Source organism: Ailuropoda melanoleuca, chromosome 3, assembly GCF_002007445.2.
Source record: "Ailuropoda melanoleuca isolate Jingjing chromosome 3, ASM200744v2, whole genome shotgun sequence".
NCBI lineage: Eukaryota > Metazoa > Chordata > Mammalia > Carnivora > Ursidae > Ailuropoda > Ailuropoda melanoleuca.
The window spans coordinates 1,962,591-1,977,795 of record NC_048220.1 but is presented as its reverse complement, the minus strand read 5'-3'; the positions used below and the strand labels follow the sequence as shown (position 1 = coordinate 1,977,795).

The window sequence follows — 15,205 nt, the reverse complement described above, 5'->3', positions numbered from 1 at the left end:
ACAGAAGAAAATAAAACATAGCTTAAAGCATTTCTTCAAACACAAATATATCCTAAATTTTACCTAGGTTGTCTTTGTTGTTTGTTTATTTTGGCTTTTTGGTATTTATCTTCCTACTTTATCACTGAAAAATGTTGAAAGACTAGAACCACAAATGCCTTCCATCTAGATTCAATGGTTGTTAATGTTTTACCCTGTTTGCTTTTTCTCCTTCTCTCCCCCACCCCCGACATACCAAAATAAACCAGTTTTGAAAATAAGTTATTAAAATGACCTCATGATCTCTAAATACTTCAGCACGAATCTCCTAAAAACAAGGGCAATCTCCTATATAACCATGGTGCCACTATCACACATTAGAAAATTAACAATTTACAATCTACAATCACAACTAATATCCAAGCCATATTTAAATTTTCCCAGTTGTCTCCTACAGATTCCTATGCAATTCCCCCATGATCTAATCAAGGTTTGTGGATTCCATCTGGAGGTTAATCTGGAAACTCTCCCCCACTTTAACTTCTGTTTGGTTTTGACCTATGATGTCGATTTTTCAAGAATCCAGGCAAGCAACTGAGAGAAAGGCACACATTCTTCATTTGTCTGATTGTACCTGGGTGGTGTTATTTTTTTTATTGTGTTATCTTAGTCATCATACAGTGTTGGTGGTGTTCTTTAACATTTGCTTTTAAGACTGTATTGTCCTTAAAATGGAAGTTATTTCTGAAGACTCCATTAGGTTTAGGTTAAACATTTTTTTGCAGGAATACTTCACAGACATCTCAGAAGAGTGTTCATGTATCGGGTTTTTCCACGAGTAGTGATGCTGAGGTGATAACTTGGTTGACAAAGTGACTGCCAACTCTCCAAGGAGAAGTGTCTGCCTGGAAATGGAGACTGAGGCAACGTTTACAGGCTAATGTTTTATGACAGGTGCAAAAAAGGTGGAAGGAAAGAATCGAAGCAGAGAAAGAGGGAGAACGAATGCAATGTGGTTTCTTGCCAAGCTGGCCCTGGTTTTGTAAGCAGCCCCACTTGGTCATGTGGGACATCCTTGGACGTGCTTTGTGCACTGTCTCATATGAGTGGAGTTGTTTTCTGACACAAAGCCCACAGCATGTAAATGTCCCTGTATGTCTGGATTGTGTTACCAGTGCCTCTGGGCAGCCACCGGGAAAGTAGGGCTTCTGTGGGTCCCACCGTGTTGGACTTGGGTATGGGAGCTTCTGTACACGTTTCTGGTGTAATGACAGCCTTGCTGAAGGCAGAGAGAGATGTCTGTCATTGTAGGAGGTGAGGTGACAAGATGGAGGCTGGAGCTTTACCACCATCACTGGGACCTCATCAGGGCAAGTGAGTCCTGAGAGGCAGACAGGCAGGGCCAAACGCATCTGTGGGAATGGGCATACATTGGATCCAATACCAAAAGGAACATCTTTCTCTTTGAAACTGGTAATGATCTGTGGAGTGATAATTTGCTCCTGTAGGAATATCCTATTGCCCAATTACTTTTTATGTAATGGTTTTAGAACCCATTGATTATTCTTGCCTGAACCACTAATACATTGGGAGTTGCAAGGCATGGGGGCTGGTGGTACCCACTGCCACTATACTAAGGTGTCATTTCTTCTGGGTGCTTCAGGAACACAACTAGGATTATATTTTTGTGTATATATATGAAGTAGCATGAGTTCATATTGTTATTGGCATTGTTAAACAGTATTTTTCTTCAAATACTGTTTATATTTTATCTTTTTCCTTTGATATTGGAAATTCTTGGTTCCCAATAATATTAATGTAGGTATAGTCAGAGTAGTGTGTCCAGGTTACCCAAAGTAACTTTCTTTTTCATTGTTGGTTTAGTAACTAATTTTATATAAAGTTAGATCATTTGTTTCTTTTAAGGTCTAGATTTAATGGATTTTCTTTATGATTAGCTTTTGTTTTTGAGTATATAAAACACATGGTTCAAAAATCAACATTGTATCAACACATTTAGTCAGAGAAGCCTCACTCCCATGCACATCCTCTCCACTGTTTCATTTTCATTAGTTTCTGGTTTCTCCTTTACTGCATTTCCTTTTGCAAAAATCAGCAAATACAGAGATATAGTTGACCCTTGAAGAACACGAGGGTTAGGGGTACCGACTTCCCATGCAGTCGAAAATCCATGTGCAACTTCTGACTCCCTTAAAACTTAATTACTAATACCTTACTGTAATAAGTATTATATATTGTATTCTTATAAGAAAGTAAGCTAGAGGTTATTAAGTAAATCATAAGGAAAATACACTTACAGTACTGTATAAGTGGACCCATGCAGTTCAAACTGTGCTGTTCAAGGGTCCAATATACATTTTAATTTCCCCTTCTTTCTTACACAAAATGCAGAACACTGTATACTCTGATCTTTGACTAGACTTTTTTCTTATAATAACATATATGCAAGGAATTATTCCATACTTGTTCGTAGATTTAAGTTAAATGCTAAAATTCATTAACTGTTTACTACCTACATATGTCAAGTGTATTAGTCAGGGTAGGCGAGGCAATGTTGTAGTAACAAACCAACCCCCAAACCATTACAAACCCCCAAACCATTTCAAATTGGTTTCTTGCTCACATAAAGTCCTACGTGGACACCCCTCTATGTCTTATAGCCACGTGACTTGGAACAGATGTGCCCCATGGTCGCCAGGCTGAGTAGTGAGGCCTGGAAACAGCCCAGGCTACAGCCCAGTCACCTGGCCCCAAACCAATATGAGGGAGGTTGAAAATGTGTCTCATTCCTCAAGAAGAGGAAACAGAAATGGAATTTGGTGAATTACGTAGCGTTGTCTCTGCCACACCAGACTTCACATTCATTCTCTCATAGAAATCCCACCACAGCTCTACAAGGTAGGTACTTTTATTATGCGTATTTTACAGCAAAGGACCTCGAGCGTTCCTGTGTGTCAGGATTAATTTTAGATCCAGGTGTATCTGGTGTTTTCCACTAAAAAAACCCACAGCAAACCCATTTCATCCATGCATAACAGCAAAATTCACAGAAACATTGGAGCTCAGGGCGATTGGTGTAGGACAATAAATATTTAGGCTTAGGATTAAGAAGCTATTTCTTACAAAAAAGTACAAAATAAAAATGAAATCCCTGAAACAATAAAGGGTAAAACACACACAGCGTTTCAGTATCATTGGATGATAAAACAGCTTTATTTATAATTTCTGAATCAAGAGCTAATCTTATAGACATTTTTTAAAGTGCAAAGTGAGACTGTAAACATTTTTTCTTCCCCTTCCTAAGTAAAAGCATCATATGTTCACTGCATGAGAGAAATGACTCTTTCAAAACCAGCTGGGATAGTTCTGAGTAATTAAGCCAAGTAAGCGCCAAGGATTTTAAAGTTGAAAAACCTTTGTTTTAGAGGAGGAAATGAATAAAATTCAAAGGCCATTTGGATGGTGTGTTTAGTCCCACATTATTTGTTATATTTATATAGTATTTTTATAGTATTATATTTATTGCCTGAAATCGGGTGCAACAATACTGGATCCCAGTGTATGTTTTTAGTGAGTGAGTGCAGCAAAGTGAACAAAATGACAAAACTAGGAACTCCACTTTAAATGAACCATCGGCCATCCACATATGCAAGGGACTGCAGATTCCATGAAAAGCTCAGCTGGTTCCAGAAGGTGATTTTTCTAGAACAAAGCAAAGCTCACCCTCACCTGTGAGTGTGAAGCAAACTCATCCCGGCTGTTGATTCAACACAGTTTTCACGATAATGCCCTGCAAGTATCAACCTCTTGTCAGTGGTTTCCATTTTGGACCCTAACTACAGTAAGAAATATTGTTAGCCACGTACACACACAGCCACTCACAGATGCAAAGTTTCATGAGACATAATAAGGGCAAAACACCCTGATCCTGTCCCCTCAACCTACTTTACTCTCTACCCTCTTTCCCCCAAATACAGGCATCCCTGCATTCACAACCTCTAAGACCAGCTGTGTGAAATCCTTAAGCTATTACTGCTCTTTGCTTTGACTGGCCAATCAAACCAGCCTGTGCCGAATAGTTATTTTCTCTTCTTGTTACACAGCTCCCAGAAGGAAGACAGGCTCCGTGCTTGGAGAAGGTACTGTCACCTCAGAATCAGTAACCAAACCCTGGAGCCTGGAGGACTCAGTGCTGTTTACAGAAGTCGCTACTTCCTTTAAGTCCATGTTCAAAAATGTTCAGGCTCGCTTAGCACATTGACGCATGGCTAGCAAAGCAAACAAACAAAACCAAGTTGCCCAGTTACATTTGAATTTCAGATAAACAATAATTTTTTAGTGTATGTCTTATGCAAGAACAGTAATTCCTTGTTTATCTGAAGTTCACATTTAACTGGGTGTTTCATATTGTATCTGACAACCCAACTGGCCGCACACCCTGTTTTCCTTTACTTTGAACATTTTGAATCTTAAGGATAGATCTAGGCCGGACAGGATGTGGGCACTGCTCTTGGGAGGGGGGACATTTTGGCTTAGCCTCCTTCTGCTCTCCTCCGTTTTAATTGCTGGCTACACTCCCCACAGCCCCCTTCAGGGTTCTCCCATCCTGGGGTCACCCTCTTAGACATGGCATTGGATAGGCAAGGTGGCACAAACCCTGCTCCTGCTGTGTCCACTTGACCTTGGCATCCAAACCTCAGAGATGCCATCTCTAGCTCAGAGACAAAGGACAGTCGCCAGCCCTATCTAGCTTTTTCAGAGAATCACAGTCTCTCCTTCCTGCAGTCTCTATAAGTGATCCTTTCCATGAGGGAGAGCCTACAGGGAGGACTGAGAATTGTGTCCTACTCCACTCCTCCTGAGCCGACATCACCAGCCTCCTTCCTGCTTCCAATTCTATGTATCTCAAAGAAAAGCCTTGCCTTTCCATCAAAGCACACTAACTCTCCACACAGGCCAAGCCTCTTTATCCCCTCAGAATCAAAACCAATCAAAATCAATCAGAACTTGGTTTTTCTTCTCATTACCAACACCCGCCCCCCCCCGCCACCCCAAGAAATTTGGTCATTGTCTGAAACTGCTCACAAAGGGCTGGTTTAGGGAAGTGCTGGGATCTTCTCTGCCTCCGTGCTGGTCAGGTTGTTCCGGCTGTGCCCTTCACATTTGGTTAATGGCAAGAGTAAAGCTCACCTCCTGGTTAAGGCTTTGAGTCTGAGTCGCGAGCTTAGGGGCCTTACAGGGCCTCCCCCCACGGCTTGGGTTGGGTTGTAAGGTAGTTACTGTGTTTCTTCAGTGGGTGGTGAGCAGCACAAGGACAGGGGCTCCACATTTGTGGAATTAGTACATGAAGTAGAGTCTGCTGCAGGTGGGCAGACAGGGGCAGCTGGAAAGTATAGGCCATGATCCTTGCTGTCCCTTTTGCTTTCATCAGACCTTTTCAAGACACTGGCCTTCCTCCCTCTGATTGCCAAGATCCATCAGGATTTGTTGTTCAGGCCACAATTTCTTCTGGGTCCCTCTCTCCCCTTGTTAACAATTATTATCCAGACCTTTCTGCCAGGGCCATCTGGGTCTTCCCAAGTGCTATGAAAAAAAAAAAAAAAAAGCCCAACGCAACAAAACTAATGTCTAAATGGCTGCCACTGGGATAAGTTTGATATTCTGTATTAAAAAAAAAAACCCTTATAGATATTTATTAAGTGCTGCTATTTGTGCCTAACACTGTTGGGGTCACATGAGGTTAAGACACAAGTTCCTGCATTCAAGAATCATCATAGAAGTCAAGATTTGAATACATTAAAAAGGCATTTCAGGATGACCCTAAAAGACTAGTAGGTAATAAAATGCATTTGACATGACTTATAAAGGTCATCTAATGACACTGTGTTTTATCATTTGTGGAATCAGAGGATTTGATCAGATTTTCCCTAAAGTTTCCTTACTCGTTCCAAAAAAAATTAGATTGTCCAAATCTCATATAACAAAATAACAAGATACTGTATTCACTACATGCCAGGCACTATTGCTTATAAAGACTGACTCTTCCAGTCTTCATAAGAATACCATGAGGTGGCCATTATTCATTTCCCACTTGGCAGGTGGGGAAATTTAGGCATTGAGGTTAGGAATTTGCCCACGGCACAGAGCTCTACAGTAGAGCTGGCATACAAACCCAAGGCAACAGGCTCTCAAGTGTACAAGACACAGATATGTCATCGTGTGTCTCGGCAGGCCTTCGCTCTGGCTTTCCCATACTTAATTTTCAGGTTGCACTTTCCTTACATTTTAAATGCAGAAACAATATATTGTTCTTGGAATGCCAATGCTATTTTCCACTACCCTACAAACTTGGTCCTCTGGGTTCAAACTTGTACAATTTGCAACCCAGTTTCTAACATTTTAGAAACTATGCATCTATGAAACTATGGCTTTATCTCTTTTTAGGGATTTGGTTTACTGGAATCTGTAAATTTCACTCAGATTTTACCCTAATGTCCTGCCTCATTCACTATGTCATGTTTCTTTCCTCATTTTCTCAAAATGGATCAGGTTAAATCTTCAACATTCTGTCTCTCTCTTCTGCCCTTCTTTCTTAGTTTTGATTCCACACCTTCCCAAGCAGGATTTGCGTATAGTGCTTCACTAAAACTTTGGTTTCCTCTGTGGCTGCTCACATCTAGCTACATCTTACAACTGTTCACAGTCCACTCCAGTCTCTCAAGGTACAGCTGGGGGTTGGGTGGAGCTGAAGAATATGGAAAGGAATAAGACCAGGGACAGCTGCACCACGATGAATTCCAGGACAAGCAAAGAAGAACCAGTGCTGACAGCTATTGTGGTTTCAAGGAGGGAGTGGCATTTGAGCTGGTAATAAAAGACTTCCAAAGATTTTGTGGGGATAGAGAAGGACAGAGTAGAGCCCAGGCAGAGGGAGGGGAGATGAATTCGGAGTCTCCGTGTCCCTCAGACCAAAGATCCCTGGTCTCTTCCCTGGAATGAAGTGCCAAAGTCCAGAAAAAAGTAAACTGTTATTTTTTCTTGGACTATTCCCCTCACTCTAGGTTGTAGCTGAGTATATCTGACCCATTTCATATATATACATAAACACACACACGCCCAATTCTCTCCTGAAATTCCAATTGTTTTTTGCCCACTCAAGAAAGCATGTTAAATGCAAGCATGTGGGGTGCCTGGATGGCTCAGTAGGTTAGGCATCCGACTCCTGGTTTCAGCTCAGGTCATGATCTCAGGGTCGTGGGATCCAGCCCATACATCTTAAAAAAAAAAAAAAAAAAAGGATGCAAGCATGCAAGCCTGATATTTCCACAGACATGACCTCAAGTGGGTCTGATTATTTAGCAGGGTCAATCACCTGAAAAGATCAGTCTTTTAACAGGTCCTAGGAATGAATCAGTGTGTGACACAACACAGAGGTGATTGCCACACTACAGTGAGAGTTGGGAGGTGGCAGGCACAGGAAAGGATTATTATTATTATTATTTTTAATTTAATTTTATTATATTATGTTAATCACCATACAGTACATCCCCAGATTCCGATGTAAAGTTTGATGCTTCATTAGTTGCGTATAACACCCAGTGCACCATGCAATACGTGCCCTCCTTACTACCCATCACCAGTCTATCCCATTCCCCCACCCCCTCCCCTCTGAAGTCTTCAGTTTGTTTCTCATAGTCCATAGTCTCTCATGTTACAGGAAAGGGTTATTAACCCCCAGAAGCCTGTGGCTTTTTTTTTTCTCCTTAGACAGTTTCCAGATGATTTCTACTGAGTGTTTGCTGAGGTGTTGGGTTGCCTTCAACTTACATTCTTCCATTATTCCAAAGTAGCCTATTGTGGGGGTGGGGTGGGGGGGAATGAAGGGACACCTTTGTCCCAGAATAAGATGGAAAACAGTGAATCACACACCTAGCAAAAGAGCAGAAATGGTCCTTTGAAAGATTTATGTATGACCTTCCCTTTTTATGACTAATAAAGATTATTACTAAAAGTTATTTAAAATGTTTCCAATAATTAGAAATGGCTATTCTCGTTTAAAACGCATTTCAAAAGAGATAAGGGAATTATGATAAGGTACAATGATAGTTTGGGGGTAATAGTTGTAATCGTTTTCTCCCAAGTACTTTGAACTGCTCCTGTACAGGGAGAAGCTTTGAAGGATTCGGTTGGGGTATGTGAGAGCTGGTCACTGCAGTCAGAACCTTTAGAATCCAAGCACCCTGACACCAAAACCAGCTTAGATTATAAGGAGTAAGAATATTCCTGTTTGAGCTTGGATCTGCTTGAAGTAAAGCATTCATGATCCCAAACCAGGGGTTACTCTCTCCTTCCCTTTAAGACCTTACTGGTGACCCACTTAACCCCTGGAGATACTCTGGATTAATTTTTTTGTCCCTCTAAACACTTTTTCAGTATTTCTGAAATGTCTTCAGTTTTTTACCTGTAAATTTCTTTGTTCTATCTTGAGAATAATTCTCTTTCCCTGTGACTGATACATCCTGAAGGCAAAAGGCACTTCTAATTTGGACTGGGCTCCCTTGACTTCTCCCTTCTCCTTCTCCTCTCTCCCAGCTACTCCCACCACCTGTGAAGGCTCAGTCCGGGGAAACCAGCCTCCTGGCATCAGGATCCAAGGTTTTTTACTCGCTAGGTAACTGCACAACCCTCACTAATGGAGCCGGTCTATGGAAATGATGACCCGAGCTGCTCTTCGTTTAAATGCAAATTCACAGATTTAAAAACAAAACAACCCAGTGATAGTTAGAACTTAAAATTGTTAAAGAAAGGTGTTTAAAAGCAGACCAGCTTTCACTATGGCCTAATCACACTTTGAGAGCCCTGAAAAAGGGACAGGCCAGGTGAGAAACAGGAGTAGCTTCCTAATAAGGGCGAGAGGGAGAAGGTGGGCCTCAGGGCTTTCTGTTCTCAGATGGAGAGGGCATTAAGTGATCTCCCATGTGATCTCAATGTGCCCACCACCCTGGCACTTTCTGATTACTATCTGTAAACTCCTAAACCCCATAGATATTTACATTGCTCTTTGCAGTTTTAAAAGAGTTCCCACAGCCTTGGTTTCATTTGATCCTCATGAATACCTTGCCAGGGATGAAGGATACATTTCATTATCTGCACCTTGGGAAAGGAAACCAAATCTTCCACCACAGAAATCAGAGGAGCCAGGATCTGAGCTGGCAGGTAAATGTTCACTGAATTAAACAAATACAGAAATATATGAGTGTTTTAAGGTAAACAGGTGTCTGCCCTAAAGAAACTCATAGTCTATTTGGGGAAAAATGCGCAAAATTAAAAATAATTAAAATAACAATGCCTTAGAGGGGAAGGGGGTGGGGGATTGGGATAAGCCAGTGATGGGTATTAAGGAGGGTATGTATTGCATGGAGCACTGGGTGTTATATGCAAGTAATGAGTCATGGAACTTTACATAAAAAACTTGGGATGTACTGTATGGTGACTAACATAATAAAAAATTATTATAAAAAAAATATAAAAATAATGCAATTTAATAAGGGAAGACCAGATACAAGATGGTCAGTGCATCCTTCACTGTGAAATGAAGAAAGCACTACGATTCTATGTGTACTTAAGCAGCTTTCATCCCATGACTGAATTGAAATCCCCAGTGTCCTCCACCAGCCACCCAACCTTCATCTCAAGTCTCTGTTTAATAGTCTGGGTTTCACCAGGATTCCTTACGTGTCTGTAAGAAGTCTAGCTTTACACTTAGCTATGGTGATGTCTGAGCTTGTCACATCCTCTTAAGTCCTGTATTCGCAACCTCCCCACCCTCTTGCTTTTTTTTTTTTTTTTAGCCACAAGGAACATGAAAAAGGGAGTGGGGGATATCTGTCTTCAGTGTTCCAGAAAAGTCCACCCTCTCCTCCTGGATTTGCTGAAGGGATTAGAGTTTAGAAAACAGTGTGGTGACTAATGAATAGACACTAAGAAAAACATTAGAAGGAGGGTGTTTTAGGAAAGAACACCAACCAGGCCAAAGACAGAGTGAGAGAAGACAAAAGACAGAACATGCCCACGGTCAGGACTAACTTCTCCTGACACAGAAGCATCATGGTGTGATAATTATGTGTGCATGGATAGGGATAACTAATAGGGATAACAGATCATTTAAAATTGAGATTTCCAAAAATCTAGGATGGCACTGGGTATCACTGCTCTCCAGAAAACACAAATTATCCCCAAACGCCTCCTCCCTCATCTGGGGATTCTGTGGCGTTTTTTTTTTTTTTTTTAAATGTTTTTTTATTATATTGTGTTAGTCACCATATAGTACATCCCCGGTTTCCGATGTAAAGTTCGATGACTCATTAGTTGCATATAACACCCAGTGCACCACGCAATATGTGCCCTCCTTACTACCCATCATCAGCCTATCCCATTCCCCCGCCCCCATCCTCTCTGAGGCCGTCAGTTTGTTTCTCATAGTCCATAGTCTCTCATGCTTCTGTGGCCTTTTATGTGGAGACGATGGTCCTGTCTCCTTATTCACTCCTTTTTTTTTTTTTTTTAAGATTTTGTTTATTCATTTGACAGAGAGAGAGAGACAGCCAGCAAGAGAGGGAACACAAGCAGGGGGAGTGGGAGAGGAAGAAGCAGGCTCCCAGAGGAGGAGCCTGACGTGGGGCTTGATCCCAGAACGCTGTGATCACGCCCTGAGCTGAAGGCGGACGCTTAACGACTGAGCCACCCAGGCACCCCTTTTCATTCACTCCTGATATCACATTGGCAAAAACAGATACAAAAGTCCAGAGTCCACTCCTAAGTATTAATTTATTCTGCAGCTTCCCCTGCTTATGCTCTCTCTCCCTCTCTGACAAATAAGTAAATAAAATCTTTTTTTTTTTTAACAGATTTTATATATTTATTTGAGAGAGCGAGAGAGCGTGAGAGAAAGCACAAGCGGGGTGGGGGGTGGCAGGCAGAGGGAGAAGCAGGCTCCCCACTGAGCAGGGAACCCAATGCAGGACTGGATCCCAGGACCCTGGGATCATGACCTGAGCCGAAGGCAGACGCTTTATCGACTGAGCCACCCAGTTGCCTCATAAATAAAATCTTAAAAAAAAAAAAAAAAAACAAAAAACCACACGGGTTCCACTTTACTAGTAAAGAAAATATAACTTAAAAACAATACAAAACCATTCTTCTGTCAGATTGGCAGAGATGACAAAGAACGGTAACACGGTGCTGGTAGGATGCAGAGGACCCTCCTGCCTGCTGGTGTCAAAGCAGTGCCACCTTTCTGCAGGTCTCTTGCGAACATGCATCAAAGCCTTCAATAATAAGTGCAGCTTTTGACAACAGTTCCAGGATTTTATCCTGAGGAAATAATGAGGGATGTGTACAGAGATTTAGCTACAAGTAATTTTGTGAAAAGTTGGAAACAACCCAAATGTACAAAAGACAGGGACTATAATTATGGTACATTTGTGTAATGGGATACCAAGCAGTCATTAAAAATGACACAGAAGTATATTTTTTGACATGGAAAAATGTTCATAATAGATTAAGCTAATTATAATATGATCCTATACATATATATACATATATATACACACACACACTTTATTTCTGGATGCTTTAATTTTTTCATTTTGCTTATTTATGGTTTACTGTTTTTCTGTAATGAATGTCCATTTATTTTATAATAATTTTTAAAAACCAGGCAATTATGTGGAAATAAAAGGACAGAAGAAAAGGCATTAATAAATTCTGAATTCACTGGAATTAAACTGTAACTGATCATTAATAAATAAACAAATCATAAAGTGCTAGCATTTACCTTGAATTAACTAGATTTAGTTTTTCTGCCATCAGAGGTAATAAGGACTAGAATAAAAATTGACTTGAGTTACAGAAAATAAAGTTACAATTCAGGTATTACCTGTCTTTGAGCTGTGAAATTTATACCTGTTATGTGTTTGTATGTGTGTCTAGAAAATATCCACTACATTTAAAAGTGGTCCCCGTCAGCAGGGTGGGATTAGAGGAGAAAGGATAATTTTTTCTTGATCCTACTCTGTATTGTTTGACTTATTAGAACAAGCATGCAAAAATCTAAGTATCTTTAAAAAGCATATTATGAATATTTAGAAATGTGAACAGTATCTATGGTATAGTGTGAAAAAAACTATAATGTAAAATATACTATGTCATGTATCTACATGTGAGAAAGGCCTGGATGGGAATACTCTATCATGAAAATAGTTGTCCCAGTTCATTTATTAGTTCATTTATTCCACAAATATTTGTTGAGCACCTACTGACAGCTAGGCACTTGGGATATAACAAGGAATCAAACAGCCAAATATGACTCCCCTCATGGAATTTATATTCTACAGGGGTAGACAGACAATAAGTAGTAAGCATAATAAATAGGTTAGTTGAGAACTGAGTGCTATGGAAAAACTGGAGCTGATTAAGATAGACTGGCACTGCAGTGAGAGGGGGGAGGGTTACATGGGTTGGTCAGGGAAGGCCTCACTGAGGTGACATTTGAGAAAAGGTTTGAAAGCAGTGAGGCAGTGAATTAGGCAAATATCTGGATAAGGAGAAGGGACAGCCAGTGCCAAGGTCCTGAAATGGGCTCAAGGAAAACCAATGAAGGCAGTGTGGCTGAGTCAGAGTAAGCAAGAGGGAAAGCAGGCCAGAGATAAACAGGGCAGTTATTCGGTGCCGGGCTCCACAAAGACTTTGGCTTTTGACTCCAAGTGAACTGGGACACCACTGTGTGGTTTTGAGTGGAGAAATGTCAGGATCCCTTTGGCTGTTGTATGGAGATTAGGCTTTTCTGGGGGCGGTAGTGCAGCAGAGACCCGGTTGGGTGAGAGATGGAGGTTGCTGTGGGGATGCTGAGGTGTTGGATACTAGATATAGTTTGAATGTAGAGTCAACAAAATTTCCCAATTGGGTAGAGGACTGAGAGAAGTGTATGAGGATGGCTCTTAAGGTTTTGGACCTGGCAATGAAACGGAGTTGCCATTAATTCAGATTTGAAAGACAGCTGGATAGAGTAGGTTTAAGTTGGGGAAAGAACTTATTTGTGGACCTGTAAGGTTTGAGTGTAATAGCAATATAAATTCTGTTTTAAGAATGTTTCTAATATTATGACATCTCTCCAAATAAATTATTTCAAGACTCCTGACTCAGCAATTATTACATTCCCAGTACTGAAAATATGCATTAGTCACTGCTAGTCATCTGGAGAAATCATGGGAACAGAAGATATGCCAGAAGACTGGAGCCTAGGTTCCAGTTTTCAAAAACGGGGAAGAAACCGAGGGCTGCAAATCCATCCACAGTCCTGGCAATATTTTAGAACATATGAACTCCAAAAATTAGTTATAGCTCCTCTTGGATTCAGCTTGGAGTCGAGCAAGTCAGACCAATATATGAACTAGAAAAACCCAGACTTTCCTTCCATATGTCTTCTTTCCTATTCTATAGAACTCTTCACTTCAGATAACTTCTGACACCAAATATGTGCGGTTTTTTAACCCCACCTAGCAATTTTCTGAGACACCGGCTGGTTGTCCTACCGTTTAACTCAATTCTGACACTATGTACCTGGAGATAGCTAGCATCAGATCCCAGAGTCCCATGAGACTGACCACACTTCAGATACCAATCACAAGTAGCAGGTCCCCAAGTTACCCACAACTTCTGTCTGACTTGGCTACAAACTGGCAGTTCCCAGGACCTCCTCCCCTTGAATTTGACTGTTTGCTACAGCAGCTCACAGAACGGAAAACACCCATTTACACTCACCAATTTAGTAAAGGACATAATAAAGGATACGGATGATCAGCCAGATGAAGAGAAACATAGGGTGGGGTATGGGAGGGCGCCAAGGACCCATGGAACCACAATCAATGACCCTATATTAGAACAAAAGATGCTCCTAGTGCTCTTATCACTCAGGAGATCCCAAGGGTTTTAGGAACTTTGAGGCAGGAACAAAATGAAGACCAGATATACATATCCCTTCTTAGAAATCATAACATCTCATAAGGTAGGCCAGAAGACTGAAGCCTAGGTTAACGTTTTCAGAAAGGAGGAAAAAACAGAAGCTGCCAATCCGTTCATAGTCTTGGCAAGATTCTACTACACGTCATCAAGGGGATGACATATGAACTCCAAAAATTAATAGTAGCTCCTCTTGCATTCAAGTTGAACTTAAGAGCAAGTCAGGCCAATGTATTTAGAAAAAAAAGCAACCAGGGCCATCTTGGGACTTGGAAGTCCACTGCAGGGGTGGAAAGGTTTCTTCAGAGAGAGGTCTCAGGTGGAACGCGATAGCGGCAGTACTGGGTAGTGTTACAGACGGGGAGGTGGGAGGCCGTCTCTACGTAGCACTTTCTAGTTCTGTAGCCGCAGGCTGCCTTGCCTCTCTGCTGTTCAGGGGGTGATAACCAAGTATTAATACTCCGGGCATTAATACTTGTAAAGTGCTTCGCACAGCGTGTACAACGTGTACTGAAGGCGCGGGACGGGGGGCATTCATTTTAGAGCACTCTTACCCTTTTCTTTCTCTTTTCGGACCCAAGGAAACGTCCTGCCTGGGCGAGAGAAGCAGCGAGAAAAAGGAAGCGATGAACAAAATAAAACTTCCCTTTGGTTCTGCTACAGAGCTGTCAGCACAGGAACGGTTAACACGGGCCTCGGGGCTTCCTGAATTGTTTCTCGCCGAGACGACCCACAACCGGAGAGCGTAGCTGCTTGAGCCTTTGGCAGCAACCCTTCCGCCGGCGGTTGCTAAGCGACCTAAGGCGGGCCAGGGGCCAAGCTAACCCACCCCGCCAGGCCGTGCCCAAGTCCCACCCCGCCAGGCCGGCCAAGCGTCAACAACCGCGACCGGCCGAGACGCCTCGACGCATGCGCTCTTCCTACGGCGCGGCGCGAAGTGACGCGCGCTCGCATTCGCCGTTGTACTCTCTGCCCCGCCCCTTCTTGTGCTCTGGCCCTACGTTCAGTTCTCTTCCAGACCCGGTCGTGCCCACACCTCGTCTTCGGTCTTGTGAACAGTGCAGACCTACGTCCCTCGCTCCCGTGGTGGCGGTCGTGATGGGCGGTGGGGAGGGGGAGCGGGCTGTGGTGGAAGAATGAGGCGGGATGAAGGGAAGTGGCAGCGTCGCGGACTCACTTCCGGAGC

General features: G+C 42.1%; 1 long non-coding RNA gene across 7 annotated transcripts in view; it reads right to left on the bottom strand.

Annotated features, from left to right (window-relative positions):
• LOC105234632 overlaps window positions 1–15,133 on the bottom strand; it is a 45,699-nt gene extending 30,566 nt beyond the window's left edge. For all 7 annotated transcript variants that reach the window (XR_002141470.2, XR_002141471.2, XR_002141468.2 and 4 more), the window contains exon 1: window positions 14,574–15,133. This is a non-coding gene — a long non-coding RNA (uncharacterized LOC105234632). The remainder of the gene's footprint in view (window positions 1–14,573) is intronic.
• Between the last annotated feature and the right edge of the window lie 72 nt (window positions 15,134–15,205).